This window comes from Sciurus vulgaris (genome assembly GCF_902686455.1).
Source record: "Sciurus vulgaris genome assembly, chromosome: 3".
NCBI lineage: Eukaryota > Metazoa > Chordata > Mammalia > Rodentia > Sciuridae > Sciurus > Sciurus vulgaris.
The window spans coordinates 161,940,748-161,955,804 of NC_136463.1; the positions used below are offsets into that span (position 1 = coordinate 161,940,748).

At 37.5% G+C, this 15,057-nt stretch overlaps 1 protein-coding gene across 27 annotated transcripts in view; it reads left to right on the forward strand.

Moving 5' to 3' along the window:
- MAP2 (microtubule associated protein 2) overlaps positions 1–15,057 on the forward strand; it is a 314,502-nt gene that overhangs the window by 186,007 nt on the left and 113,438 nt on the right. For 2 of the 27 annotated variants that reach the window (XM_079134617.1, XM_079134608.1), the window contains one exon: positions 13,949–14,026. The exons of the other annotated variants lie outside the window; for them this stretch is intronic. The gene's annotated coding sequence lies outside the window, so the exon portion shown is untranslated. The remainder of the gene's footprint in view (positions 1–13,948; positions 14,027–15,057) is intronic. 27 annotated transcript variants of the gene reach the window in all.

Sequence of the window (15,057 nt, forward strand, 5' to 3'; positions counted from 1 at the left end):
CTGCTCTTGGTTTTTGTCAGTAACTTTGTTAAAGGAATTAATGAATTAATAGAATTAAAAGACTTGCCATGGAACAAAATAAATATTTGTATTTGATAAGTGCCTAAAATTTATATTTAAAAAGTTGAATTGAGATGGTTAAATAAAAACACTTTTTGAGCTGAAGAAAGGTGTGCCTTTTTTTTTTTTATGATGTATATATTTTGGAGGTGGGTACTGAGGATTGAACTCAGGGGCACTCAACCACTGAACCACACCCCCAGCCCTATTTTGTATTTTATTTAGAGACAGGGTCTCCCTCAGACCCTCAGCACCTCAGCAATGCTGAGCATCTCAGCATTGCTGAGGCTGGCTTTGAACTTGAGATCCTCCTGCCTCAGCCTCCCAAGATGCTAGAATTACAGGCATGCACGAGCTCACCCAGCTTATTTTTTGGTACTGGGGATTGACCCAAGGTGCTTTAGCACTGAGGTACATCCAAAGCCCTTGTTACTTTTTATTTTGAGACAAGGTCTGGCTAAGTTATTGAGGGTCTCACTAAATTGCCGAGACTGGCCTCACACTCATGATCCTCCTGCCTCAACCTCTGGATTGCTGGGATCACAGGTGTGCACCACCAGGCCCAGCTAGATGTGCCCTTTTAAGATTAAATAAGGTAGAATATTGAGAAATAAAAACCCCAAAGAGTATTTGGTCCTCTTACGAAACTATTTAAAGAATTTTGATGTTTTAAGGAACTCACAGTCATGTGTAGCCTTCACATCATATTTTCATTTGCTCCATCTACTCTATTTATTCAGATGACAATAAACATTGCCATTCATATGGAGGATAGCTGTGCATCTGATTATTTTATATGAATGGAGTATTGTGTCACAGTGTTGAATGAAAGACATTCTATCCGCTTAATCCTCCACAAAATCAGCCTATCTGCTAAATAGTTTGTTTTGAAGTTCCAGTGTCCCATGACCGTGGAATGTTTGGGCTCTTGTGAGAATACTGTATCACAGTCACTTTATGACCACAGGTTTTCCCTTGAAAGAAGAGAAAATCCTTTTCCTTTTGAAAGTTATTGGCAATTTAATCACATCCTCATGGCGGCAGAAAGCATTTTAAAATAAGAAAACTGGCCTTTCTCTAAGTAGATGAGGAAAGAGATCAATGCTTCCTTCTGGGTGAGAGCTCAGAACGGGAAGGTGGTGAGTGGAAACATGGCGGCTGAACTTGGCGCTGATTCCTTGTGAGCTCCTCTGTCAGATCTTTCTAACGCAGTGTAGTGATTTACTTAAACCTGATCATGTCTTGTGATTTTTTTTTTTTCCTTTTACTCTTTGCTACCCACCTGCACGATGTTTTAATGACTGTTAAGGATTCCAGTCGTACCATGTGCTTGGTAATTACTCCAGCAGGCGGTTTCATTCAGAGACGGTTGTAGTCTCTGTAAGAGAAATTTAGAATTCACTAAGCAAGTACTTCAGTCAGGGGGTGCCAAAGCTTGAGTCATTTAAATCCATTGTGAGCAGGACTCTAGGAAGATCCAGTAGTAATCAATTCCTGAAAGAAGAGCCAAGGGTCGACACAATCCAACAGACCTTTTTCTACAACAGACGGCTGTGGCTCTAGTAAGCGCTTGGGAAGCAGTGTGTCGGCCTTCTTGGTTTTTGTTGTATTCCTTTTTGGCATATGCTTACCATTAGTGTGAATCTTGTTTTTGGAAGCTAAGAATTTTAAAGGCAACTTTGTTTTAAAATCAAGTGAAGTTGAAAAATATAGTAATATCATTGTGTTAGCTTTTTGTCACTGTGACCAAATTATCCAGCAAGAACAACTTAGAAGAAGAAAAGTTTATTTGAGATGTTCCCATTTCTGAGGTTCAGTTCATCGTCAGCTGACTCCATTGCTCTGGGCCCGAAATGACATCATAGCAAAAGGGTTTGGAGGAGGACAGTAGCTCAGCTCCTGGTGACCAGAAAGCAGAGTGAGAGAGGGAGGAGGCACCAGGGGCAAAATATAGACCCCAAAGGCATGCCTCCAGTGACCTCCTTCCTCCAGCCACACCCTACCTGCCTATAGTTACCAACCAGTACTGCCCTTTCAAATTATTAATTCGTCTAATGGAATTAATCCACTGATGAGGTTACCACTCTCATACTCAAATCATTTTAGCTCTAAGCCTTCCTGCTTCATCTATCACATGAGCTTATTGTGGGACAGACCCTCATATCTGCACCATAAGAGTATACATATATACACAGAGTTATACATACTATACTCATATATACATTTACATCCGTGGGATATTTAAATATACACCGCAAATTATTGTTTGACCAGAACATGAGGACAAGGAGATTCTTCAATGAAGCTCTGTAGGGAAGTAACATACTAATGCTTTTGTAAATATGATTTTTTATGGTAGATCAAGTAACTCTACTGCAGAGTTTGAAATATTTGCACATGGAAAAGATATAGACAAACAGAACTCTATTTCTTCCACTGTAGTTTAAGTCATGAAAAGCCTGTCCTGCAACTATTGTTTCTGGCATCAGGAACATACCAGCGTCTCATCTTCTTCCTTAGCAGTCTAGCCACCAGCATGTACTCAACTGGATTAGCCCCCTAACCAAACTCCCACCCCTGCTGCACTGTGCTCTCTTCTCCACATAGCAACCATGGGAGCTTTTCAATGGTTATCCCCACTGTTAAAATTCTGCAAAGACTTCCCACCATACTTTGAAATGAATCCAACTCTTGACCAAGTTCTACTGGATCCTACATAACGTGGCCCCCATAGATCTCTTCCTGTGTCAGCTTCAGACACTGTCATTTCCACCTTAGGGCCTCTGTACTTACCATCTTCCTGAAGCATCATTACCCCAGTTCTTTGCATAGATAGCACCTCAACATGAGTTGAGTCTCTCCTGTGAAGTCACCTCCTTAATACAGCCTTTACAATAAAGACCATCTAAAAATCGTCCATATACTTACCTGTGGCTAAGGGGCCATTTTGTAGTCTCTAAACCTAACATCTGGTACCCAAGTTCTTTGGCATGGAATTGAAAAATTTTCAGAAAATATTTTAAAGATTAATAATGGCAGAGACTCCAGATTTTCTTATTTGTTACCTCTACAAAAAATGCAAGGTGAATTCTTGGATTTGCACATTTTGGAAGTCTAAAAATCACGGAGTGCCAACCAGAAGCTCCAAAAGAACTTACCTGAATGAAACTCCTGTGCACAATCCGCAAGCCGGGCTGATGCTATCATGTTCCAATATCCTCAGGAGCGGTCAGACCACAGGAGTCCCTTCTGTCTTTCATTGTCAAGAATTCTATTGATAGTCACACCTCTAAGCTGCCCACAGGTATCCTGTTAGCCTCACCTGTCATCTTTTTTTCCTATTTTCTCTGCCTTTAAAAAATAAAAGTTTCTATGTTTTATCATTATAGAGGCTATGATTAAATTTTAAATATATATTGAGTTTACTAAAAAGCCAATGCCAACACAATGAATGTATTTTTAAAACATTGCTTCCCCTAAAACTTGTCACTTTTCTAGAAATATTTAATTTTAAATTTAACCTTTTTAAAAATGTTCTGCTATTGTTTGAATATGAGGTGTCCCCAAATTGGATTATGAGTGCTATAAGCTAATCAGTCCATTTTAGTGTGAATGGCCTAGGTGGTAACTGTAGGCAGGTGGGGCATGGATAGAGGAGGTGAGTCATAGGGGTCTTGCCCTGGAAGGGTTGTTTTTCCTGTAGTTCCTTCCCCTTCCATTTTCCCTCTGTGCTTCCCTGCTGCCCTGTCCTGAGCAGCTTGCCTACACCATGCCCTTCTGCCATGGTGTGCTGCCTCACCTTGAGCCCAGAGCAATGGAGTTGGCCCATCATGGACTAAATCTCTGAAACCATGAGCCAAGATAAAATTACCCTCCTCTAAGTTGTTCTTGTCAGGTATTTTGGTCACAAATGACACAAAGCTGACTAGTACATATTCCAAAATCCTTTTTAATATGCTCTTGGTCAAATACTATTTGCCTGACTTGCAGATGATGGGTCTGTTTTTATATTGAGCTGTTTTTGCCTACAGGCCCTCCATAAAATATTGTCACATCTATGTGTCTACTTACATTGAGGCTTTTACATATAAGATTGGGATATTTGTCTTTGTAGAGAAATCAATTACGATGGATATTTATTTACTTGAATATTTTTTGCCAGCTCAGTTTTTTAACATCTCAAAAGCATAGACTAATTATATACATTTCAGGCCTGGAGGATTTAATGAATTTATGTCACATCGTATCTCTCCAGAAGTTTGTTCAGAACACAAGTTACAAGCCATAAAAATTGACCTTATTTTTAGCATTCACTGTGGCATACAAAGAAATGTCTGTTCAAAGAGATAAGTCAAACTGTACGTGAAGGCTGACCCAATTGGATCAGACCTGAGTTGTGAGGGAATTCCAGATGATAAGGATTCTGTCTGCTTCCTTTCTGGCCCACAGCTGATGCAGCGAACAAGGCTGCTTTCAAGTCAGCTCAGAATCCCTGTGAGTCACAGTTAGAGCCAGCCATGAGCACAGCAGAACATAGCATGCAACCTGCCCCAAAGCCAAAAAGAAAAAGAAAGAAAAGAATTTGCTCTGTTTTATATAACTCATACTTTAGTTTTATATGGCTAATATCTTACCTTTCTCTAACAAAAAAAATTTTTTTTTTGTAAACTAGAATTTGGACCCTCCATAAATGGAGTAAGTGAGTACATTTTTTGAGTGCATTTTAAAAAAAAATATGTTATGCAAGTCCTTTGCCTCTATGCATTTAAGTAGGTAGGATTCAGAAGGTTTAGACTCATGTAGTCATGTAGTACCTGTTTCATCCTCTTATTGCATTTACTGTGTTATCTCATAACATATTTTTCAAACACATTTGTCTTCCTCAATAGAGTGTGAACTATTTGTGGTCAGAGTCCTTATCTCAGTCATCACTGTATTCTGAGGGCCTAACAAAATCTCCAGTATAAAGTGGTATAAATGTTTATTGACTTCTATAGATGGAAGCATAATAAATGACTTGGTAATGATTTTAAATTTAAATGAAAGCTCCATACGGTCTCATTAATTTGTAAGTCAGTGCAGCTCCATGGAAGGTCCAGTTCTACCTTCATTTAGGCTTTCTGTCATTTTAACTGTCCCCCTTTCCTTGCCTTTTCCTCAGTGTCACCTCATGTGAGTGCAGTCCCCAGCAGGCTCATTGCATCTCTAACTCACTGTCCCATCTGAAAAAAGAAAGAGTGGCATCCAAAAGAACCTATGGCACTTATACTGAACAAAATTAAAAAAGAATAATACTATCTAGATCAAAAAGCAAGCAAGATATTCTCTGAAATAGAACATTTTAATGATAAGGAGCTCTTCTGAACATGGTATATGTGTGTGTGACCCAAAACAGAACTCAAAATAAATAAGGTAAATGCCTGCCCCAGTAGTATGAAACATGATCTCATTCCTTTCTCTCAGATAGATTGTAATGTGTGTAATTAGATAAACACAGAAATATTAATTTACAAGGTAGCTTCTTAAAGTAAGTTTATTAAGTAGACTGTATTAATGTAAAGGTTAGGTTTCATTTAATTATTTTTTTCCCAATTCCAAGATCTCTTACCTAAGTACCTTAATTAAAATAGTATAATACTGACATAAAGTCAGATATATAGATCGATGAAGCAAAATAAAGAACATAGAAATAAACCAATACATAAATGGTCAACTGGCTTTTGATAAGGTTTCATACAGTGGGTAAAAGATAGTTCTCTTCCATGAATGATGTTAGAGGAATTGGATATCCACGAACAAGGTAATAAAATCATACCCTTATATATATCAGTAAAAATCAGCTCAAAGTTTATTAAAGACCACACATTAATCGGATACCATAGAACTCCTAAAGGAAAACAAAAGAGTTTTTTCTCCCCTGCCTCAGACCCTTCCTAGTCCCTAAGCATCCCTCTTTTACTTTTAGGTCTTCCCTCCCCCCCCCCCCACCCCCACCAAGTTTCTCATATGTGACAGAAATATATAATACCTGTCTTTTTGTGTCTGATTTATTTCATGATATCCTCCAATTCCATTCATTTTCCTGAAAATGGCAGTATTACATTCTCCGAGGCCAAAATAATACTCCATTGTTTATATAGACCATATTTTCTTTATCCATTCATCTGTTAATGGACACTTAGGCTGATTCTATTACTTGGCTATTGTGAATAGTGTCACAGTAAAGATTGTTTTGCAGGTATCTATGTTGTATGATGACTTGATTTACTCAGATTATATACTTCACTTCCTTAGGAGTGAGATCTCTGGATCATATGGTAGTACCTTTTCAGTTTCTGAGGAACCTCCGTACTCTTTTCCATAGTGGTTATCCTAATTCACATTCCGCCAACAGTATAAAGATTTCTTTTTTCTCTTTATATTTGCCAGCACTTGGTACTTTTTGATTTTTGATAATAGCCATTCTGATTCAGGTGAGGGAGGATCTAAATGTAGTTTTGATTTGCATTTTCCTGATGGCTAAAGATGTTAAGCATTTTTTCATATATATTGGTCATTTGTACTTCCTCATTTGAAAAGTGTCTGTTCAGATCATTTGCCTATTTATTGGTTAAATTGTTTTGTTGATGACTTTTTTGAGTTCTTTTTATATTCTGAATCTCAATTGTGTGTCAGATGAATATCTGGCAAGGACTTCTTCCCCTTCTGTATGTTGTCTCTTCACTCTGTTGATTGTTTCCTGTACTATGCAGAAGTTTTTTAAATTTTATGTAATCCCATTCGCCAATTTTTGCTTGTTTTCTGAGCTATTGGACTCCTATTCAGGAAATTGTTGCCTGTGCCTATAATTCAAAGTGTCTCCCCTATGTTTTCACCTAGTGGTGTTAAAATTTCAGGTCTTACATTAAAGTCATTGGTCCATCTCGATTTGACTTTTGTACAAGGAAAGAATTAGGGATCTAGTCCAGTCTTTTACTTGTGGATATCCAGTTTTCCCAGCACCATTTGTTAAAGAGGCTGTCTTTTCTCCGAAGTGTATTTTGGCAACTTTGTCAAGAATCAGATGGCTGTAGACGTGTGGGTTTATTTCTGGATCCTCTATTTTATTCCATTGTTCTATGTGTCTGTGTTCTATGCGTCTTATGCCAAAATCATTGCTGTTTTGGTTACTATGGCTTTGGAGCATATTTTGAAATCATGTATTGTGATGCCTCCAGCATTGTTCTCTTTGCTCAGATTGCTTTAGCTATTCTGTTTGTTTGCTTCGTTGTTCTTGTTGTTTTGTTTTGTTGCTTCCTTCTGAATTATAGGATTTTTTTTTCCAGTTCCGCGAAAAATGACATGGGTATTTTTTTTTTCTTTTTTTTTTTTTTTTTGTAAACAAATGGGATACATGTTGTTTCTCTGTTTGTACATGGCGTAAAGGCATACCATTTGTGTAATCATAAATTTACATAGAACAATGTTGTTTGATTCATTCTGTTATTTTTTCTCTTCCCCCCACCCTCCCACCCCTCTTTTCCCTCTATACAGTACTTCCTTCCTCCATACTTGCCCCCTCCCTAACCCTAACTCTAACCCTAATACTAACCCTTCCCTCCCCCCCATTATGTGTCATCCTCCACTACATGGGTATTTTGATAGAGATTGCATTGAATCTGTAGCTCACTTCTGGAAATATGGACATTTTAGTAATATTAACTCTCCAAATCCATGGATAGGAGGAATTAGTTCATGAGATCTATTATACACATAGTGACTATAGTTAATAACAATATATTGTGTTCTTGAAAAATACTGAGAGTTGATTTTGTGTTCTCACCACGAAAAGGACAACTAGGTGAGGTAATATATGTGTTAATTAACTTGGGTTAGCTGGTCCACCAGGATATATATTTCAATCATCATGCTATATATGATAAATCTATACAAATTTATATCACTTTAAAAAAATAGATAAAAAATAAAAAAGTTGGTGTTTGTCTGAAATTAGAAACGAATGAACAGATGGCTTTCTGTCAAGTAAAGAGTGTTATAGTTCTTTGGATATATTGATTCTGAACAGAAAACTGCAGTGTAATATTTAAATAAGCAAAAACAGTGACACATGTACCCCATTGCTGCCCAAAGTTCTGTAAACCACAGTGCTGATTCATATTTTCTTTGTAAAATAAAATATTTACATTTATGTACATACTGTCAGAGTCAGCCTATGTTAATAACTTAGCAAAATAAGTTCAAGGCTGATATCACTTAACGTCATTATTCTTTTCAACAAGAAAGGCCTCTAAATAGCTATCGTATCAATCTCAACATGCCTCTTTCACCCTTAAGATCAAGATATTCACTAATCACAAAATATCCATTTATCCCCCATGTTTCTCCACCACTTGCATTTAAGCAAAGCCATGGCAAAGTTCAGTGGGGAGGGAGAGTTAGTGATGTGTGCCACTTTCTCATCAAAGCATTTAGAGCCAAAGTTCAGCTTCCAAATATCTTCTTCCCCTTCTTCTGTACTCCTGAAGACCTTGAGTTGGGCCACAAGGATAATGTACCCAGCTAGCTTGGTCACTACACAGCGGAGAGGTGGCCTGGCGTTGCTCCCTGCTCCTATCAGAATTTGTGTGAACAGGACATAAACCTTTATCACATAAGGCCTCTGAGACTGTTAAGCCTGACTTCTATGATTAATCTGATTCTTCATATTTCACTTATTTGTATGCTATTTTTACTGCCTTGGATTATGTTGAGGTGCTTTGGACAAGAGTAGATTATTTCTACTAAATCAGCTTAACGCAGCCTGCTAGTCCTCAGCAACAGTGTTGGACTATTGGGTTTGGAGATGAAAGTGCGCAATTCTTAGTGTCTACCTTACCTAGATACTCTGCTCAGCTGAATATGGATTCTGTTAACAGTTCTTCATTTGTTCAAGTATATATTGAAAGAGGTTTCCTTTGCAAGAAACAATGTTCTCCTAATAGGAAGTTTTTGTTGTTGTTGTTTTCTGTACCTGGGATTGAACCCAGGAGCACTTAACCACTGAGCCACATTCCCAGCCCTTTTTAGTCTTTTATTTTCAGATAGGGTCTCACTAAATTGCTTAGGGCCTCACTAAGTCGCTGAGGCTGGCTTTGAACTTGGAATCATCCTCCGTCCTCCTGAGTCACTGGGATTACAGGTGTGTACTACCACCCTGGTTCCAAAAGGAATTTTGACAGTAACTCCAACAAAGACCATTCTCTAATCCATTCAACCATTAGCAGCAGGTTGGTTCATCAGGACTTTTTTCTACTCACAAATAAGTAGATAATGAACTGGTTCTAAACATATTAGGGAATAGAAATGGTTTGGTAGTAGGTTAAGCTAAATGACTCTATTTTGGCAGCTGCTTTTTAACTTCAAGACCGAGGTGATAGTAGATATTTTCCCAACTGTATTAGCAATGCAGTTCTCAGTAGCTGGAATCAGGTTATGCTGGACAAGTGTACTGGATTACATGAACGGAGGAGTAGAAAGGGTGGAGAACAATGTTGTGTTTTGACAACCTACCCCATAAGCCTAAAGCGCCTCTCTGAGGTTAGGCGGAGCCTCCAGAAACATCATTAGAGATTCCAGTAACTTCATATGCTCAGTGTTTTATCTGACAAAGTATCAAAACATGAAATTAAATAACTACAATATGTCTCAAAGCAAATGAAGAGTAAATTCTGGTTCAACAATCTAGGGAAGATTCTGTCTTGGTGACTTTGCTGTTTGACGAAACACAAGTTCTGACATCAGCTAAGAAAACTGCATCGCGGCATATTTTTTTTATAAGATTGTGAAAGTCTGTACCAATTTATCATTCTCCCCTCAGTGCTCTAGGGGGCATATAACTTGCACATAAATATGCCCACAGCCAAATACATACAACCTCAGAGCATTGCAAAGCACATCCATTTATCTGAGCAATCAGCTGATAGAAGGTGATTTTGTTTATAGCTGAATAGGTGTTTATCTATTTTGAGTTTTTCATCGTGCTGTGTGTGTGTGTGTGTATGTGTGCGCGCGCGCGTGTGTGTGTGTGAGAGAGAGACATGGGGTTGAACCCACAGGTGCTCTACCACTGAGCTGTACCTCAGCCTTTTCTATTTTTTATTTTTGAGACAGGGTCTCACTAAATCGCCCACACTGACCAACTTGTGATCCTCCTGCCTCTGCCTCCCAAGTTGCTGGGATTACAGGCGTGCATCACCACGCCAAACTGCACCTTGCTTTTTGATGCTAATGCACAATATACATCCTCTTCTCTATCTTGTGCAGGCTAGCTCTTAAATGTGCTTAGCAATTGACTTTATCAGGAGTTGAGAGTCATGATTCTCTACAATATTTACATCCAGCCCTTAGAGCTCTGCAAAGTGACATAAGCCAGTCTGAGAGCAATTTTGGAGAAAGGGGCAGACCACAACTAAGTAAATTTCAATTTGTCCAAGAAGCCCAATATGCTGAATAGTAAATGTGCTTACTAAGTATTTCTAGTAGATTGAAAGTTGCCATTGATGAAATAGTGCTTCTCAGAGGAGCCCCAAGCCTTTTGCTTGTTATTGTCTTAAGCCAGAGCTGAAGACCTGAAACAGACTCTCAGCATCTATTAGGAGGTGCTAAACAGTTGAAAGGTTTGGCCACTTGGTAGTTGCTGAGATGGACATAATTCATCTTGGCCTGTTTTCTCATCTGTAAACTAGGGATAATAATAGAGGCTGATAGTGAGGAATAAATGAATTAATATATGTGCTCAAAACATTGGCACACACAATGAAAGATCTATAAATGTTTGCTAATTTTTTTTAGGGATGTAGCAGCCACTCTATGTAATGTATCTAATACTAAAATGATGCCAAATACTATTCATAACAAAAGCTATGTTAAAGTGATTTAGTCCTTTGGATATGGAATAACTGCACTGTGTTAATTTAAAATGACTATTCAATTTTATGTACCTTATGGAACTGTTTGTAAATTGCTTTTTAAAATAAATCCCAGATGGCATTTATCTCTTTCTCAGGAAATAAAATTTAGGAAAAAAAGATAATCATTTTCATTTTTATAACAAACAAACAAAACCCCCATAAAAGTGAAGATTCTGGAGTAAATGGGCAATTTTTTGTGATTAACCGGTACTGGTACCCTGACTTCTAATCATCACATGCTTTCACCAGTAATTTCCCTTGTGTGTGTGTTGGTCGGGGGTGGTACTGAAGATTGAACCCAGGGGTACTATATCACTGAACTACATCACCAGCCCTTTAACTTTTTTTCAATTTTGAGATAAGATCTGGCTAATTTGTTGAAGCTAGCTCAAACTTGAGATTCTCTTGCCTCAGCCTCCTGAGTCACTGGGATTACAGGCTTGTACCACTGCATCCAACAATTTTCCAACTCCCTTGGGTGAAGTTGAATTGTAAGTGTTTAGAGCTACAATATCACTTTCATTCATGTATAACTAATCAGTTAACTTTTGAAAAGACTATAAGGATTTTTTAAAATCATTGCTTTCAATATTACTCAAACGAACAACATGGTCTTTGATATCAGGTATGTTGGCCAAAGTTTAACTAAAGGGCTGCATAGTAAACATTTTGAGATTTGCCAGCCATGCTGTCTCTGTCACAAATACTCAGTACAGCATCAAGACAGCCCTAGCCAACACGGAAAATGAATGGGTGGGGCTGTGTGTAGCATTGTGCTTAGTAAAACAGGCAGTGGTATGAAGGATTTGGTTCATGGGCCATAGTTTGCTAATCCCTATTCTATAAAAATGCCTTTTTCTCTCATTTTTACTCTGGTGACACACACATACACATACATTTATAACATATAATTGCACACTTATTTATGCATGGATGCTTGCTTGAAAATGGTAAAAATGTACAAAAATACGATCTTTAAAGTATTTAAGGAAAACATGGAATTTAATGAAAAATAAAGTATGATATTTGGTTCAGTATTTATTAAATTTCCAAATGCTTATCAGAACAAGACCCAGTGCTAGTTTACCATTTTATTTTTGTTCTAAAATCAACCTAGAAAGTTTAATTTTCTTGTAATGAAAACTGCTATGGTTTGGATAGGAATTTTCTTCAAAAAGTTCATGTTAGGCAATACAGGAATATTTCAAAGAGAAATGATTAGATTAAGGAGCTGTAACCTTATCAGAGAGTTAATGTATTTGATAGATTTTGTTGTTGTTGTTGTTGTTTGTTTTTTGCTTTTGTACCACAGAGCCACATCCCCAGTCCTTTTTATTTATTTATTTATATTTTGAGATAGGGTCTCACTAAATTGCTGAGGGTTTGCTATAAGTTGTTGAGTCTGGCCTCAAACTTATAATCCATTCGTTTTAGCCTCCCAAATCACTGAGATACAGGGTTCATGTGCTGATGAATTAATAATAATTTGGAAGGAGTAATGTACTGAGTGGTAATGATCGGCAGGTGGGGTATACCTGGAGGAAGGTCACTGGGGGTGTGCCCTGGATAATATATTTTGTCCCTGGCTCCTGGCACGTGCTCTTTCTCTGCTTCCTGGTAGCCTTGAGCCGAGCAGCTTTCTTCCACCAAGGCCTCTGCTATGCATTTCTGCCTCACTCCAGTCTCAAAGTAATGGATCCCATGTAAAAATATTTTAAGGATAGTTTTTGTGTTCAACTTTTTGTTGCTGTGATCAAATTACCTGATAAGAACAATCGAGAAGAGGAAAAGTTTATTTGGGCTCAGGGTTTCATAGGTTGAGTCCACGCTACCACTGAGCTCCATTCCCAGCCCTTTTTATTTTTTTATTTTGAGACAGGATCTGACTAAACTGCTGAGGCTGGCCTCAAACTTGCAATTCTCCTGCCTCAGTTTCCCAAGTCATGCAATTACGGGTGTGTGCCGCCTTGCCAAGCTTACATCACTCTTTAAAGCGTCATAGAGAAGAACTGTGCTGTCTTCATCTGTCTTTCCATGTTTGCACTTCCTGCTTGGTCTCAAAGAAGAGTTAATAGCTGTCACAGTTTTAGTCTCAGTGTCTTTACCTGTACAGTCACTCCTTCCCTGAGCATACAGTACAGTCCACTCTACCATTTAGATACCCCTATTGTTTAAGAGCCAGACTTCAAACTGGGGCCTCAGCTTTGCAAACAGCTTTGTATCATTCATCCTTTCTGGTCCTCCCTGCAGATACGATGATTAAACCTGAGTGGTTTATGACACAGAAAATAAGCCTAGTGCCCTCTAGTTAATTCTGTTTATTTCTAGGTACCACTTCAGTAAGAAGTATTCTGTGTGGCTCTAGATGGCATTTCTAAGGAGAACTACTAATACAGAAAGACTTTTAGGATTCTGAATGTCAAAATAAATTTAGTACTCAATAGAGAAAATTTAATCAGTTGTTGGAAAATTTCTCTCCACCCCGTGCTGGATAGCATCAATGCAGACTGGGCTACAGGCCCAGTCCTTTAAAGCTTACTGGATATAATTAAACAAAGATTTATCAAGATAAATGTATTCCCTCTGAAGAGAGTACAATTGCCTGCTATTTCCTAGCTGAAAACAATTTAGAAATTTACTCTTAAACTTGGATTTAGTACTCAGAAGCATCATTGAAGTTAAGCTAATGGTGAGATAAAACATGGACCAGTTAGTATCTTCAGTGCTTTATCTCAGGCCTCTGAGATAGTACTACCAGGTTATAAATGCTCAACATCTGAGGACTATCAAGAACCATCATGAAATCCTTCTAGTAGTCACACACTTACCCAATAAAAAAGGTTGAATTGAAGGAGTCGAGTTTTATATTGAGTTACAGGATGTATTCAATGTGTGTGTGTCAGGGATTCAATATTAACTTTCTAATTCTTTTTTAACAGAAAGAAACCAGAACATATTATCGACCTTCTAAGGACACAACATTACAAACTTGACTACCTTACCACTTCCTTGAATAGGTAAGACCCTACTATCTCTACTATGAATGAGTTACCCAAAATTGTGAAAAGCAACTTTTACTAACTTTGTTTCTGAAAACAAAAAACAAACAAACAAAAAAAAAAACAGTCTTTAAATAAACCACGCATAGTGGCACACCTAGGTAATCTAAGTGGGAGGCTGAGGCAGGAGGACTCCAAGTTCGAGGCCAGCCTGGGCAATTGAGCAAGACTATCAGCAACTTAATAAGGACCTATCTCAAAATAAATAAATAAATAAAGGAAGGAAGGAAGAAGGAGAAGAGCCAGGATGTAGCTCAATGGTGCAATATCCCTGAGCTTAGTCCCCAGTACCATTTTTTTTTTTTTAAATCTTAAAGTAAATATCAATTCATTTGGTAAGGGAGAATACATTTATTAACTCCATAGCTAATTGATTTAATCATTAAGATAGCACACTTCATAGTGTTTGGACTAATTCAGGATGAAAAGGTCTCTGCTATGGTTTACTAGATCAATCAGACCTCAGCACCTAGTACACACCAGGCCTGTTCCTACATACTTTCTTTACATAATTTAATTCATTTATTCCTTCCAACAGTCCTCTGAGGTAGTTACAAGGATCATGCCCATTTATGTGTTAGGAGCATGAGGTTCTATTTGAATTTATGGAAGAAAAAAAACTAGAGAACATTTGCTGAAAGTGCAGTAAATGCATAGAAGGCAAATTATATTTGTATGTATCACATAGACAATTATTTCATGAGTAAATAAAGGAACATTTTAGGTCATTTTACAAGGAAAACTTTGATTTTTCCATTTTTCTTAAGCTTGAAATCCTTATGATAAAAGCAGAATAAAAACACAAAAATATTATAAATGAATGATTTCTCATTCTATGAAATGTATTTTAATTTAATTTGTCTTTATCAGAAGCACAATATACAATCTTAAACTGGCTACAGAAGTGCTTTTTTGTTTTATTATTTCTTTATAGCTTGATTTTTAAGAAAGAATTAATAAAACTTTCCAAGCAACATATTAAAATTATA